Raw genomic sequence first — 17,506 nt, 5'->3', positions numbered from 1 at the left:
TATTTGACTGTAATGCACAATGGGGGTGGGACAGGAGGGGGGGGGGTATAGTGGTTGAAGGTTCTGAGGCTAATACACAGGTGTCCTGAGCATTGTGGTTTCCTGAACACTGTGAAGAGCGTGATAGAGCGGCGTACCAAGGGTGGGGCAGTGGGGTTGGTCTGCCCCAGGTGCACTCTGCAGTAGGGGTGCAGGGAGCAGCTGCATGGCTGTCGGCTCTGCCAGTTCCCTGCTCCTTCTGATGTTACTTCCTGTTCTGGGGCAGAGGGAGCCGAGAACCGGCAGAGCTGACAGCCACATGGCTGCTCCCAGCACCCCAGGAGGTAAGAACAATGCATCGGGGGGGGGGGGGGGGGGCTTGGAGGTGATGTGCCGGGGGGGGGGGGGGGGGCAACGATGCTGCACCTGGGGGAGATGCGCAGTGGCAATCTGCCCCAAGTAGCAGCCGACTAAGGAACACCACTGACATGATAAGGAGTGCTGATACAATGTCCTGTCAGTGATGGTATGAACTTATTCATCTCTGAGCTGCAATATCTTACCTCAATGGCCCAGGTCCTCCCATAGCATATGATAGAATGAGGAAGAGGTTATGAGGTCCTTAGTGGTCTTCCATAATCACAGCAAACAGTATGAGGCAGATAACAATACAGGCCAACTGCTGGAAAAGAGAACAATGATGCCCCCAGGCTGCTGCCCTGTGTACCCTGTATCTACTTGGTTACTGTAATGGTACTGCTGAGAGGCTCTGGTCCCATACTACACACCCTATCCCCACAATTGAAAACCTATTTCTAAACTAGGACCCTATGTGCTATAAAAGGTGAAAACCTGGCTTCACCCTGAAGACTCTGCTTCAGTCGCAGCTCTATGCCATGGAGGCTATCTTTTCTCCCATACTCCTCGCCCAGCGGGCCGTGGAGGCGGTGTCGGGCTTCTACTTTCGTCCTCTTGTAGATTTCAACCTCTCCTCCCACCTCAATCACATTGCTTTTCTTCCTTCGAAGTCTATTCCATCCGCTTATTCGCTCCTCTGCCTCTCCGAATAACAGTCATATATCGCCCCCCTGATAAATCCCTCTTTTCCTTTCTCACCGACTTTGATGCCTGGCTTTCCTTCTTCCTTGCACCCTCATCTCCTTCTCTCATTCTAGGGGATTTTAACATTCATGCTAATGATCTCTCTGACTCTCATGCCTCTCAGTTTCTTGCTTTAACATCTTCCTTCAATCTCCAACTGTGCTCCACTGCCCCCACTCACCAGAATGGCCACTGTCTCGATCTTATCCTCTCCTCAAACTGCTCACTCTCCCATTTCTGCACCTCACCTCTTCCCCTCTCCGACCATCATCTGATAACTTTCACACTTAAACACCCTCTTCCCCAGGCACGTCCAATCCTAAGCAACACATTTAGGAATCTTCAGGCTATCGACCCTTCGACCCTATCCTCCAACGTCTCAAATCTCTTCTCTACCGCTATGGTATCCAAGTCTGTCAATGAGGCTGTCTCAGCCTATAACACTATTCTCTCCTCTGCGTTGGACACTCTCGCTCCTCCCATGCCTCGTCCTGTAAAACGTACCAAACCCCAGCCTTGGCTGACCTCTACAATCCACTACTTATGTTCCTGCGTCCGCTCTGCCAAACGCCTCTGGCTAAAATCTCGTGCCCATGCTGACTTCATACATTTCAAATTCTTGCTGACCTCCTTCCAGTCTACTCTTTTCCTCACCAAACAGGACTATTACATCCAGTTGACAAACTCTCTTGGCTCAAACCCTCGACGCCTCTTCGCCACTCTCAACTCTCTCCTCAAAGTGCCCTCTCCTCCAACTCCCCCCTCACTTTCTCCCAAGACTCTAGCTGAGTACTTCCACGATAAGGTCCACAAAATTAAACTTGAATTCTCAACCAGTTCACCCCCACTTCTCCCTCCCTTAGTCCATTCTCTCAATCCCCCAACCTCCACCTCCTTTTCTTCCTTTCCTGAAATCACTGAAGACGAAACTACACTCCTTCTCTTCTCCTCAAAACTAACCACCTACTCCTCTGACCCTATTCCCACTCATCTACTCAACACTATCTCACCCACCGTCATCCCTTTCATCTGTCATATCCTTAATCTTTCACTTTCCACTGCGACTGTTCCCGATGCCTTCAAACATGCCTTAGTAACACCACTCCTAAAGAAACTCTCATTGGACCCTACCTGTCCCTCCAACTATCGCCCCATCTCCCTCCTCCCTTTCCTATCCAAGATGCTTGAACGTGTTGTTCACCATTGTTGCCTCAACTTCCTATCATCTAAAGCAATTCTTGATCCACTTCAATCTGGCTTTCGCCCCTGTCATTCAATCGAAACAGCGCTTACTAAAGTCTCCAACGACCTGCTCCAGGCCAGATCCAAAGGGCTTTATTCTATCCTCATCCTTCTTGATCTATCTGCTGCTTTTGGCACAGTCGATCACAGCTTACTCCTCGATACGCTATCCTCGCTTGGTTTTCAAGGCTCTGTTCTTTCTTGGTTTTCTTCTTATCTCTCCAAACGTACTTTTAGCATATACTCTGGTGGATCCTCCTCCTCTTCTATCCCGCTGTCAGTTGGTGTACCTCAGGGATCTGTCCCTGGACCTCCACTCTTCTCCATCTATACTTCTTCGCTTGGTACTCTCTCTGATCTCATCCCATGGTTTTCAGTATCCTCTTAATGCCGAAGACTCCCACATCTACCTCGCTACACCAGCATTGCTGCCTGGATGTTTCACCGCCATCTGAAGGTAAACATGACCAAGACTGAGCTTCTTATCTTTCCACCTAAACCAACCTCTCCTCTCCCCCCTTTCTCTATTTCTGTGGATAATATACTCATCCTTCCCATCTCATCAGCACGTAACCTTGGGGTCATCTTCGACTTCTCCCTCTCCTTCGCTTCACATATTCAACAGACTGCTAAAACCTGTTGTTTTTTCCTCTATAACATCACCAAAATTCGCCCTTTCCTTTCTGAGTATGCAACCAGAACCCTCATCCACACTCTTATCACCTCCCGCTTAGACTACTGCAACTTGCTTCTCACAGGTCTCCCACTGAGCCATCTCTCTCCTCTTCAATCTGTTCAAAATTCTGCTGCACGACTAATATTCCGCCAGTGTCGTTATGCTCATATTAGCCCTCTCCTCAAGTCACTTCATTGGCTCCCTATCCGTTTCCGCATTCAGTTCAAACTCCTCTTACTGACTTACAAATGCATTCACTCTGCAGCTCCTCAGTACCTCTCCACTCTCATCTCTCCCTACACTCCTCCCCGGGAACTCCGCTCACTGGGCAAATCTCTCTTATCTGCACCCTTCTCCTCCACCACTAACTCCAGACTCCGTTCCTTCTATCTTGCTGCACCATATGCCTGGAATAAACTTCCTGAGCCAGTACGCCAAGCCTCATCTCTGGCCACCTTCAAATCTAAGCTAAAAATCCACCTCTTCAATGCTGCTTTTAACTCCTAAACCTAACCCTTCAACTGTCCCCTATCCCTGATATGTCCTGTCTGTCCTAACCCTTATCCCTTACTTGTCCTGTCTGTTTGTCATAATTAGATTGTAAGCTCTATCGAGCAGGGACTGTCTCTCCATGTTCAAGTGTGAAGCACTGCGTACGTCCGGTAGTGCTATAGAAATGATAAATAGTAGTAGTAGTAGAGATAGCTATGTCCAACACTCACCCCTTGCTGCAAGCTGACACACACGTGTGGTATAGTTTCCTTATTAAATCTGATCAGAGACACACACTGCTCATGTGTTAGGTCCAGAAACCTGGTCCTGTATATCCTCTGCATTTGCACTTGCCCTCTCCCCTCCCCCTCCTCTCACCTTCCCTCTCTTCTGTTGGGTCTCCCCCTGCGTACCATCAACCAGCCCAACAAGGCCTCTGCCATCACTGTGTACTCCAGTCAAAAATACACTCACAAAAAGGGATAGCAACAATGACTGGGATACAACAAAGACATGTGGCTGAAACATATCACATTGAGCCTACAAAGAGGTGGGAAATGTGGGATACTACTAGTAGTAGTAGTATGTAAATGCAACAAATAATAATAATAATAATAATAATAATATCACACACACACATACTAATACAAATACTACTGCTGCTGCTAATGCACACAATAATGTACACACCTATAATGATACACCCACACATAGCCAAGCACACCAACTTGTATACAGGGATGGTATATAGAGTAGGGGAGGGGGATAGGGAAAGCAGGTAGTGGGAAGAGGGGGAATGGACAGAAGTAGAGTAGGTATAGGTGAGAAGGGAGGAAGCTGGAGCAACAGGGACAGAATGCAATTGAAATAGGTATGTGGTTGGGTCACTGCACAGAGCAAAATCACCAAATATCACCAAAATCACAGAAAAGCACACAAACACACTCTCTGGAGTCCTATGGATAAAATGATGTCCACCTCAGCATCAACTATAGCACCTGCGGAGATCAGCATGTTAATTAAATGTCATTGCGTTATTGTGTTCGCCATGCGGAACATGCTTTCAGATTTGTAAATCAGCACAGGTGAAAAAAAAATAAACACAAAAACCTCCAGAGCCTAAGGGCTATTAACCAATTTCAATGTTAATATAGAACCCAGAAAAAAGGTACCTCTGGTGGGATTAAACCCTGTAATTCCTGAATGACAAGCCAACTGTTCTAACCTCTCTAGATTACCTCATCCACTATGATGGTACATGAATTACTTTTCCCCAGCATTGAAGCTGATTTTTGTGGTCACAGTAGTTATCTTGTGCTAGTTTCTCTTGACCTATGTTCCTGTTGAACAGGACACATATGCTGTAAGCTTCTTCTGCCTTGGGAAGCCATAGCTTGTCAGAACAGCAGGAGGAAGTTTCTAGAAGTAGAGGAGCTTCCTCAAGCTATAGGGTGGAGCACCACAAACTTATGAGGAGCCCTCAACAGAGTCTGTTCCCCTTCCTCTTGCTGTCTCCTTTCAGTGGCTTTCTGTTCACTCTGGCTCAGTTGCAGCAGGGGGTGAGTACTGGACTTTGCTTTCGTGTCCACATGTCCTCATCTTTTGAGGCATCAAGGTTGCTAGTTTAGAAAAAGGCTTATAATTGTGGGGGAGACAGAGCTGCCAAGCTATCCATCCAGGAGGGAGACTTTTTGGCTGGTTTTGGTTTTAAACTTGCATTCTAAAGCAGTATAGGATTTGCAGTCCATGATTCCATCCATTGCAATCAATGATGCAGGTCCCATATAGCAGGTTGGCAAAAATCCAGGACTAGTCAAAAAGTCTCCCTCCTGGAATGGGTAACTTGGCAGCTCTAGGGAGAGGGTGTGTAGTTATGGCCCAGAGCCACCCAGGAGTACCATTATAGTAACCACATGATACAGGGCACAGAGGGCAGTTGCCTGGAGGCATCACTGTGAATTTCCTGGAAGCAAATAAGTTGCAAGATCAGAGGCAACATGGTTTTACCAAAGGGAAATCGTGCCAAATGAATCTCATTTAATTCTTTGACTGGGTGACCGGAGAATTAAATCAAGGACGTGCTATGGAAGTAATCTACTTAGATTTCAGCAAAGCTTTTGACATGGTTCCCTACAGGAGGCTCTTGAATAAACTAGACGGGCTGAAGATAGGACCCAAAGTGGTGAACTGGATTAGGAACTGGTTGACAGGCAGACGCCAGAGGGTGGTGGTAAATGGAGTTCGCTCGGAGGAGAGAAAGGTGAGTAGTGGAGTGCCTCAGGGATCGGTGCTGGGGCCGATTCTATTCAATATATTTGTGAGTGATATTGCCGAAGGCTTACAAGGTAAAGTTTGCCTTTTTGTGGATGACACCAAGATTTGCAACAGAGTGGACACCCCGGAGGGAGTGGAAAGCATGAAAAAAGATCTGCGGAAGCTAGAAGAATGGTCTAACGTTTGGCAATTAAAATTCAATGCGAAGAAATGCAAAGTGATGCACTTAGGGAGTAGAAATCCACAGGAGACGTATGTGTTAGGTGGTGAGAGTCTGATAGGTACGGATGGGGAGAGGGATCTTGGGGTGATAATATCTGAGGACCTGAAGGCAACGAAACAGTGTGACAAGGCGGTGGTCGTAGCTAGAAGATTGCTAGGCTGTATAGAGAGAGATGTGACCAGCAGAAGAAAAGAGGTTTTAATACCCCTGTATAAGACATTGGTGAGGCCCCACCTGGAGTATTATGTTCAGTTTTGGAGGCCGTATCTTGTGAAGGATATTTAAAAAATGGAAGCGGTGCAAAGAAAAGCTACGAGAATGGTATGGGATTTGCGTTACAAGATGTATGAGGAGAGACTTGATGACCTGAACATGTATACCCTGGAGGAAAGGAGAAACAGGGGTGATATGATACAGACGTTCAAATATTTGAAAGGTATTAATCTGCAAATGAACCTTTTCCAGAGAGGGGAAGGCGGTAGAACTAGAGGACATGAAATGAGATTGAAGGGGGGCAGACTCAAGAAAAATGTCAGGAAGTATTTTTTCACGGAGAGAGTAGTGGATGCTTGGAATGTCCTCCCACGGGAGGTGGTGGAGAGGAAAACCGTAATGGAATTCAAACATGCGTGGGATAAGCATAAAGGAATCCTCCTCAGAAGGAAGGGATCCCCAGAAGCTTAGCCGGTGGTGGGAGGCAGGACTGGTGGTTGGGAGGTGGGGATAGTGCTGGGCAGACTTATACGGTCTTTGCCAGAGCCGGTGGTGGGAGGCGGGGCTGGTGGTTGGGAGGTGGGGATAGTGCTGGGCAGACTTATACGGTCTGTGCCCTGAAAAAGACAGGTACAAATCAAGGTAAGGTATACACAAAAAATAGCACATGTGAGTTTATCTTGTTGGGCAGACTGGGTGGACCGTGCAGGCCTTTTTCTGCCATCATCAACTATGTTACTATGACAAGCCAACTGTTCTAACCTCTACAGTACTTCATCTACCATGTAACCTACTATCAGGCTCATTTTCAAAAGAGAAGAATGTCCAAAAAGTGACATAAAAGGCATATAGACATCTTTCTCAAAGATAAATGTCCAAAGCCAATAATCAAAAAAAGGGAGGAAAAGACATTCTAACCACTAGGATGTCCAATTCTAGACGTCTCCACAAGGGGCGTGTTAGAGGTGTGTTTTGGGCGGCCTTACGAAATAAACATCTCCCGCGTATAACGGATAGTAAAATGCTTTCACATTGGCAGGAACATGAACGTACACAGTTAGACCTGATATAAAAGCATCTAGGTTAAGATTTTGTGGAGATGGAGAGTGGAGGAATAGTTGGTTTGGGAGAAAGTTGAGAGTTGTTCAGTGCCCTGTTACTGTTTGTCTGTGTGCCCTAGTCTGAACGTTTTCACCCTCACTTGCCTCTTTTGTGTTTGACCTTTTCAGCTTTTCCTACCCCTTCTAGCCCACAACCCCAGCCACTACTACTCCTTCCTCTATTTCCCCCATCCCCTCCTCATCTCTCTCCATTCACTGTCCCCAAGCTCTCATTTCATTCATTACATCCCCTTACCTGTTTGTTGACTGTGTTTCTCGTTTTGTCCTGTGTGCTGCTGCTGTGCGTGTGTTTGTGAAGACCTGTCAGTTGCTGCTTGGAGAGTGAGCGGCTAGAGGGTGTGACAGGAGAATGTGCAGTGGGTGAGAGAGTGATTGCTGTTTGGCTGTGCTGTGTGTGACTGCATTGTTTGTCGGTGGTGGGAGAGTGAGTGTCAGCTTATGTTTGTTGGTGGTGGGTTTCACCAGGTTGGTAGGGAGAGGTGAGCACTGGTGTCATTGTGTTGCACCTGTAGTGTGGGGTAATGGATACACTGAATGTTGGAGGAAGAGGAGAGGTGCCGCAGGAGATACTCACATCCAGAGTTTTCAGGCCCCATACCAGTTTCCTAGACCTTACTGACCCGCAGTGTAGTGCACCCGCAGTGGAGGAGTGGCCTAGTGGTTAGGGTGTTAGACTTTGATCCTGGGGAACTGAGGAACTGAGTTCGATTCTCTGCACAGGTAGCTCCTTGTGACTCTGGGCAAGTCACTTAACCCTCCATTGCTTGCCGCATTGAGCCTGCCATGAGTGGGAAAAAGTGCGGGGTACAAATGTAACAAAAAAAAAATAGGTCTCAGTTTGACAGGGCTGCCATTCAGCACCTTTGTGAGCAGCTCCAACCCCTCCTGCGGCCAGGACCCGTAGGAACAATCCCATCCCTGTGCACCTCAAGATAGGGTTACCATGGCTACAGCGTGGTGCCTATATAATTCCCCTAGCCTGTGCCCTTCAGTACCTGATTTATTATATTGCAATTCTGATTAAGTAAACATCCATCTAATGTTTTCACTGTTGTTTTCCCTTTTCTCCTCAACAGTATATACCATTGCTGATATATTCAATGTGAAAAGATGATCCAACTGTATGTAGGTCCTTTCTGGCCCTCAGCCATATTTGTTGGCTGTGGGTAAGGTTGCTTGCTGAACAGAGAGCAAACAATAGTCTAGGCACTGCCTATGCTTATCTGCAGGTTTGTACTTGGCAGATTGCTAGTGCAAGACAACATACCTACTGTTTAGGCAGCTCTGTACTGTGTGTCTACAGGATGTGGGGCTGTATGGTAAGGGGGGAGGGGTGGATGGGCAGTTCTGTTGATGCAGGTTGGAAGGAACAGGTGGCCTTCTATATGGATACACTTATGACATGTATGTACTTAAGTTTCGGTGTGATAGTTGACCTGTCATGCAACCCAGATTGCAGCCTCCTGTCACATCAACCCCAGCATTTGATAATACCACATATGTAGTGCACAAAGTAGAGACATAGACCCTGGTATGCAAAAAAAACCCATCTGTATTGAAATGTTAAAAAGGAACTATTTACAAAATTCGTTTAAGCTCATGTCTCTCAATGGAGGATTTCTCCTCCTCTCTCCATGGCCCTCTGTAGGAGGTGCACAAGCAGCAGCAGGAGCTGCCTCTGTGCCTCAATCTGCTGCTCTGTGGAGTGTCACAGTGCAGCCACCTCCTGCAGCAACTAGTTTTGTGTATTAACCAATTGCTGCACTGTTGTGCTCTGGTGGTGATGGTGGTAGTGGGGGGGGGGGTGCATCTCCCCCCCTCTTCATCTCCCTCAAGGGGAGGCATATCCTGCCAGGGGTCTGGGACGTTGGGCACTTCCCATTCCCCTGACTCCACCACCACACACTGGTTTTCTTCCACTGCCTGGAGTGGGAGATGCATGAGATGACATGAAAGGGAACCCTGGAGGCTGCTTTGACAAGGAGCACACAGGATGTGTTAGCAGGGGGTTGTGACTATGGTGGCATTCCAAGTATGGCCATTTTTGGTGATGTGTTTGGTTTTGGGGATGGGGAATATTTATTTCCTTAACTTTGGGTAATACCTGAAAAAGTGAATGTGACCCATTCTTTTCCATGTCATCGCATAGATGCTTAGTTGGAGTTAGCAGCCACACTCTAGGGAGGGTAGCTGCTACCTCCGAGATTGAGCTGGGACAGAGGTATTATGACTTCTTTATATAGCTTATTTGCCACATCAAACGTGAAATTGCACTGGAACATGTCATAATTACATTAATATATAAATATTAATACAGGTGCTTTGTTTGTAATACTTCGAGCCATGAGGTGCCATTGCATGTGCCAGATGATGTTGGGATTTTCACGCCAGACGCACCGTTACTGGTGCCTCAGGGACTCAAGCTCCCATGGAATGCTGAAATGCCTGCAAGATACAAGTTTGTACACCAGGAGTCAGGGGGTAGCTCTTCTTGCCTTCACAGAAAAAATTCATTTGGAAGCCTAGAGACACATAACACTGATTGGGGGGGGGGGGGGGGGAGATTCATTAGGTGGATACAGTCCATATGGTAGTTGAGGTGGACATGGGGATAGAGAGTGCCCTTTCTGTGCAGTATTGCAGGGATGTGGCAATACTTTCTTGGACATTGATTCAATTTATGGAGGGAGCTGTGGTGCAACAGGAGGGGGACCTGATACCCTATGTCCAGTGCTAACAGGTGGGGGGCTGCCATTCCTGAATAATTAACTTACTAAACTGTTCCTTATTAGGGTCCAGGCCCTGGTAGAAACATTCCGCAGGGCAGGTCGTGGTGGATGAAGAGGCAGAATCTGTGCAGAATTCACATTTGCACCATGCAGAGTTTCTGACATTGAAAAATTGAGCTCTCAACTCGGTGCCATTTTACTTTCTGAATAAACATTCCGAAACATGCAGCAACAAATATGGATGTTCCTCACATGTGCTGTGCCAAATATGGACGTTCACGTGTATGAACGCCCTTGCACTGCATAACCTTGCATATGTACAGAAGACATTTGTAGCGTATGTACATTTTTGATTCGCATGGGGCCACAATGAACGTTCTATGGCAGATGTGCCTGAAAGCATGTCTTTCTGTGAATGAGTTAGACGTTGCCATTTTATGCATTCTTCATCACTATTATCGAACATAGAAAGACATCCATTATATCTTTCCATTATATGTTGCTGATTTTAGACATTTCCATTAAAATGTCCAAATTCATACTTAGATGTCATATCGAAAATACCCCTCCATGTCTGTTATCTGAAGATGTTTTTGGAGATCAGCATTTTCAGGTCAGAGGGTGAGATCGTCAGTATCTAATGCCCTGGAAAAATAGATTGTAAGCCATCTATCCACATGGCAACAAGCCAAATTCTCTCTCCCACTCACCCTCACACCTTGTCTCCATACAAACAGAGGACTTCAGTATGGCACTCCTAACCACAGACTGTTCTCTTTGAGACCTCTCACAGGACTGCTCCCACACCCAGGAGACATGGTGAAACAGTCTGGGATTTCCCAAACAAATATTCTTCATGGGAAGACTTACTATTGAGACAGTAGGGCAGCTTCCAAGGGTCCACAGTAGTAGGGGGCCCACTTTCCCTAGCTTCCATCTAGTTTCTTCCTTTTTGATAAGTGGTGAGGGGCCCATGTCCCTCTGTGCCCATGGGCTCAGTTCACTGTCACTCCACCCCTGAATGTGTCTGTTCTCCAAAGAAAAATCTCTCTCTCCATCACTCTAGCCAGCTGACTTGGTTAAGATGTGTGTGCTGACCAGCTGTTAAAGTGGGATTTGAACACCACTTGGTAGCATCAAAGGTCTATGTGCTAGCCATTAGACTAAACTACATAGACAGCGTATAACCTTGTTACTGGTGAGACACCTTTAAGCACAGTTGGGATTGTCTGGCCAACTGTGACCTGAAAGCTCCCCCAAAGTAAGAGCAACACCCATCTCTTCCCATCAACCTAGACAAGTGTCTATGTTGGATTGCTCTGAGGAACTGAAAAGCATAGCTTACACAATAGGAAATATATCAGAACCCCAAGTTACAGGAACAGGTTACTCAATAGGAAAAGCACTCTGTTCACAAGAAAGGCTTAAGTCCAAGGAGCCATAAATAAAATAGCGCCTAAAGCCAGGATCCGCGCTGTTCAGGTAGACGTGGCCATTTATGCCAAGGAGAACTTGGTGTAAATGCTGGTGTCTAAAGTTCCATGCAGAGCACCAAATTCTATAACCATGTGCATAGAATTTAGAAACACCCATGTCATGCCCCTCAGCATGCCCCCTATTATATCTGCATGGTAGAATTTTTGCGGACTATTTTATAGAATGCACTCATCGACTAGTGCACCTAAATTCTAATTAGTCCCGATTAGTGCCAATTGCTTATTAACATTCAATTATCAGCGCTGATTGGCTTGTTAACCAATTAAGCTGTGCACACTAATCAGAATACACCCTGATTTGTGTGTGCAACTTTAGTCTTACTATATAGAATCTGGGGGACAGTGAACTTCACTTGTAACCGAATTACTCAAATTATTTTATTGTTTCTTTGCTAGATCTTCAGTACACCAAGCGAGACTTCAAACTCCCAAAACACAGTCAGATAAGTACTATTGAATATTATTTCAAATACTCTTGTTTGTGACAAACCAAACTTACTTCCCAAGAAGTGACTCTTTCTATATGGTTTTTTTTCTCTCTTTTGCGGATTCACCCATAACCCCCTGAACTTTAGGACAAAATTCCCTCAGGTAAGTTTTATTTCAGTATAAACACCCCAGACTATAGTAGTCCCCTCCATTATCCCTCTGCAACAGTTTCCCCTAAATTAAAGTCCCACAGATGCTGCTGCATGATGAATTTGTCGGTCATTTAGCTGCAATCGTTCGGCCTTTGTTCTCTCTTGCGGTGGGGCCTGTCTTCAGCATCCAGTGTTGATCTCTTCAGGCCCCTATATATTTAGGTGCCCCTGTGATCTAATTTATGTGGGCCATACTACATGACAGTTCAAAACCAGTGAGATTGAACATCCCCATTGCATCACAAATCAAATTTGAAGTTGGAGGCACCTATGACACGACATTGTGTCCAATTCCAACATCGGTTTGACCAATTAAGTTGTATGATTATAGATCAAGTAATATTGGGTAAGAGAGGGGGGGATATTAAAAGCATTCTGGGGCGTAAAGAACAACATTGGATTCATATATTACAAACAGTAGAACCGAAGGGTCTGAATCGCAACATTGAATGGAATGCGTATTATTGATTTAATTCAGGCCATTCCCAGGGGTGAGTTCAAACGAGTTCATTGGAGCAGTATTATGCCACAGGGTGTGGTTTCTGCAAGAAGTCAGTGATGTGGTCAGGTTTATAAACCTTGGCGGCGTTTAGTTCACTTGCGCCATCTTTTGTGCATTGAGTGAAGACTTTTTGACTGTTTGGTTACTTTTGAAGGTCTGTGAAAGGACTTATCAAAGTGCCCTTCCTGAGGCAGCCTATAACTTGGTGAAACAAGGCGTACTTGTTGAGGGGTGCCATGGATGGTGTTATTAACTATAAGCTAAACAGTTTGAATATTTCCCTGACCAAACTACGAGCAGCCCGACCTTCTCAGCCTACACTGCCTGGAACTTTAAATCTAAACAGGAGTGAAAAATTCTTTGTATATCATTGGACTGGGGTGTTTTCTTTAAAGATTTTGATGTACACAATACTTGGATGTGGGGCAGAAATGTTAGAAATGTTCAAGACTGAGGTTTGACTTAGGTTTATAGGTATGAGGGATTGCTGAGGTGTTCCGGGTTTATTTCCGGTATGGTTTTGAGGTAAGGTGTTTTCACCTGTATACTCCATTGCAGTAATGAAGGAGAAGGGGAGTTTTTTTATACCATTCGGTTTTCTCATATACTTATGAGGTTTTTGTATGTTTTTTTTCTCTCTTCCTCTTCACTGGAACCTATGATATTATTCTACTCCTGAATATAATAGTGGATTTAGCAATACTTGCAGTGTTTTCCCTATTTGGAGCGTTTGAGGTTCCTTGTTTGTTAATATGAGGACAAGGATCTTACATGTTTGATCCTGGAGGTACAAGGTGTGACATCTGAAAACCATATTTTCAAACCTTTTTTAAGATTTGGAATTTACTGTTCTTATGGAGCAATAGGTTTAATTTTTGGAAGGAATTCAAGTTCAAATTTTCATTAAGGTTCCCTCGGGGAATCTGAATCTCTGGATCTGTTCAGGTTTTTTGTTTAGTGTCTCTTCATGAGGAAAAGCTATGAAAGAGCTATAACGAGCACATTTTGCAATTTATGGCAATATATTTCTTTTTTTTTTAGTTCGCAAACTTTATTAGATTTTGCAAAAGTAAAAAATAACACAACTGTTTTGAGATTCATAGCACAAAAAAATGAAGGACAGTGAGAAATCCCACCTGACTCCAAACTCTTCCCACTCAATTGCAACATACAATCAAAACCCGTAAAGTAGTTTACACATTGGATTTCTATATAACAATGGCAATATATTTCAATTATTTCCTTTTCTTAGCTCCCAATTTTTTTTTTGAAAATATTTTTATTGTAAGTATGAAAGGCATGTAACAAAGCATTGAAATCCACATACATTGCAGCAAACATAACAGAACAGCAAATTTTCTCCATTAACACTAGACCAATGACAGCTTGCTTATCCGGTATGATATGATAAACATCTTCGAACTTCATACAAATTTGCAGCCTATGCTTGCATGAGAGCTGCACTTACCAATACACATAAACAAAGATTACATCTGCTATTATCACACATAACCTTCCACCTCATTTTTTATTTTACTCCCTCCCCATCCCCTCTTACCCCCTACCCTTCCCCCCCCCCCCCCACGCTCCTGGAGAGGCCTGGGATCCAAAATACAGCGTCTCAAATAGGTGCCATAAATGCCCAGATCCCCGTCCACGCGGGCCCAAAGACTTATAGCGCTCCTGTTCCCAGCAAGCCATCTGCTTCATTCTGGCTAACCAGAGATTAACAACCGGGGGCTCTTCAAGCATCCAGTGGGCCCAATTTTAATACTTTGACTTTTAGAGAACCACAAGGTATTTGCAGTGGCTTGATACTCTTCAGACCTTTTGGCTTTACTTGATGTACTATTCTTATATGTTGTTATTAAGTAAACTCATGCAAGCAGAACTTAGAAATTGTCAAGTATATGGCTGATTTCTCTGGGTTGACAAGTCATTGACGAGGCTTTCTCATGTTCCAAGAAGTAGCTTTTTAATATTATTATTGTCACTATTCTTTGTTAAAGTACGTTCTAACCTTTGTGTAGATTTGAAAACTCCACGGGTGGAACAGATGTGTTCACTTTGATATGCAGTAATCACAGTATGTATCGGATATATTTGAATTGCTGCTAATTGCTCTACCATTTGAGTGTGATGTTGTGACTGTTTCACTCTGCCTATTGATAAGGCTAAAGTCATGAATCAATACAAATTTGGGGGAGTGATTGAATGATAAAGCAGTGCAGGGGAACGTTTTGTGCTATTCTGTTTATACCCCAGGGAAAACAATTTTTCAGGTTCTTTTCATAAACACACATATTTGATCAAGGTTTTGTGATAATACTGCATTTGATAAATAACAGGAAATTTCCTTTAAAAGAAAAGGATATCTATATGTCTAAACATCCACATTATGCATCATGCTGTTATCGGGGATTGTTGGTACCCCTGCAACGCACAAAATGCCATTACTATCAGATCTGGAGACCGAAGGCTGCAGACTGGTAAGGGTATTAGCTAGTGATTGTCGGGGCTGAGGAATATTCCAGCAAATTGCTCAGTGTTCACATTAAAAAGTATGTAACTTTGCCGTGTTTAAAGATAATCTCGTTCCACTTGGCACATAAATGTAGATAGTAACAACAAATAAAGCTATAAATTCCAAGTGGTTGCTGAGAAAACAGCTAAAAGGAGGGGTTTCTTTTTTTTTTTTTGCCTCATCCTGTATATACTATTCAGGCAGTGGCTCTGTGATGAGCCTATCTCCATCTACGATATAAAATTACTCAATAGGGAAGTACTTCATCCACTGCTCCAGATGCTTGGTGTATATGTTGGTTCTCACAGCCTTGTACTTAGTGTTTACAGCTCTTGGCATCCATGGTAAGCTTTTCAAATTTGTAATAGGTATTGTTCTGTTCTTTGCCCTCCAGCACCTGTGAGTAGTCGGAGATGGCCCTGGTGGTCGGTTATCGGACAATGATCAAAAATTTGACAGATGAATTCATTTTGTAAATGCATTCAGGAACTTCCTCTGTGATGATGTACGCTGGGCTCTTCTCAATCATGATTTGGTGAGGGTAAGGGAAGGGCATCTATATTTGATACCACTCCATGCTCTTTGCCATATTTCTCATCGTTGTCCAAAAAGTGGATTTCTTGGGAGGATTTTACCATGGCAAGGTGGAGGTTCAGCATCTCCAGCAGGGCCCGGGTGACCCTTTCCTCACCCCAGTGATATTGACTTTAGGTAGGTGCTGCACAAGAGAATGTAGCTGAATCTGCTCCTGGCTAGCGTTGAATTCCTTGTGGAATTCATTTAAGAAGCCCCTTCATGGACTGCAGGGCATGTAGTGAGATCTGGTCCTCGTGGGGCTCCAGGTGATCATCCATAGGGCTGAGAGGCTGCAATCTATCCAAACTCCCAACTCTGACAACTAGATAGGGGAGATGTCCAAGAGTGCTTTTAGAATTGCAACTCCTGAAGCAGGCGTTCTTTGCTGAATCACAGCTCTGTGTCGAGTCCATCTGTAAAGCCTGCTTGCATTCCTATTTATGCCTCATGGTGGAATTTTACAGTTTGGTCCTGTTTTGACCTGTTTATATTTGTTTAATAAATTGTTGTCTATATCTTTGTTTGACTCTCTGGTGACCTCTTGTCCTTTATTGTAGGAGTACCACTATTTAGAATTCTATCTAGGTGATGCATGAGGTCCGTTACCTTCACACCAGGCAGGCAAATCCACCAGCCACCCAGCTATCTACATGCCTAATGATTGAATCACCAACTATAACAGTTGTCCTAACCCTTCTCTGGCTAGCACAGCCACTGCACCTTCAGAAAAGAGGAGTAGGGTGAACCTAACAGAGCCTATAACTGGTGAGCAACAAATAATAAGAGGAAGCCTAGAGAAAGAATAGGGCACCAGAGGAGAGTCCCAGGAGAAACAACAGGACAGAGAACCTCTGTGGCAGTGACCGCTTACTGAAAATTTGTATCTGAAGACTCAGAAAGCCCTAATACCTCACATTTGCACTTACAGAGCAGTGCTTCTTTGGAGAAGGAGTTGAGAGAAAATATAGCTGTAAAGGACATTTACTACTACTACTATAAATACTACAATAAATCACTTCTATAGCGCTACCAGTCGTACGCAGCGCTTTACAATTGAACATGAAGAAGACAGTCCCTGCTCAAAAGAGCTTACAATCTAAATCAGGACAAACAGACAGGACCAAAAAGGATAAGGGAAGGACAGACAGAAGGACACATAAGGATAAGATAAAAGTTACAAGTTACATTTACTAGGAACCTCTACCAAGGCAGAGTGTTCAATACGGAAACCTACTGGAGATTGACAATGATTGAAACTACTTTATTGTACTGCTATTGTATATAGTTGCTACTGAACTTTGTCCAATATTTTTTGCCTGCATCATCCAAGTTTAAGCAAACCCTTTGGTTCAGAACTGTAACATGGCTTGGGCTGATTTATTAGACGAAAGGAGAGTGCTGAGTGAATGAATTTACAGTGAAGTTAGCCTCCCACCTCTGGCTGGTTCCGGCCCTGATCCCACAAATAAACCCTAATATTATTTATTTGTTGCATTTGTATCCCACATTTTCCCACCTATTTGCAGGCTCAATATGGCTTACATTGTTCCATAATGGCGATCGCCATTTCTGGAAGGAGAAATACAGAGTTATATTGCATTAAGGTTCGTAGATGACAGAGTAGATTAGGCAATCAAGTAAAAAGAATTCATTTTCATGATGAGAAATAAAATGGTAATGCGTTAAGGTTTAATCGTGACAGAGTAACTTAGGCATT

At 44.4% G+C, this 17,506-nt stretch overlaps 1 pseudogene; it reads right to left on the bottom strand.

The window, feature by feature from the left end:
• Window positions 1-15,405: 15,405 nt before the first annotated feature.
• On the bottom strand, window positions 15,406-16,202 carry LOC115462083 (annotated as a pseudogene).
• Between the last annotated feature and the right edge of the window lie 1,304 nt (window positions 16,203-17,506).

The sequence above is a fragment of the Microcaecilia unicolor genome, chromosome 2 (assembly GCF_901765095.1).
Source record: "Microcaecilia unicolor chromosome 2, aMicUni1.1, whole genome shotgun sequence".
NCBI lineage: Eukaryota > Metazoa > Chordata > Amphibia > Gymnophiona > Siphonopidae > Microcaecilia > Microcaecilia unicolor.
Note: the sequence above shows the minus strand (reverse complement) of the source record. Positions and strands in the feature narration are given on the sequence as shown.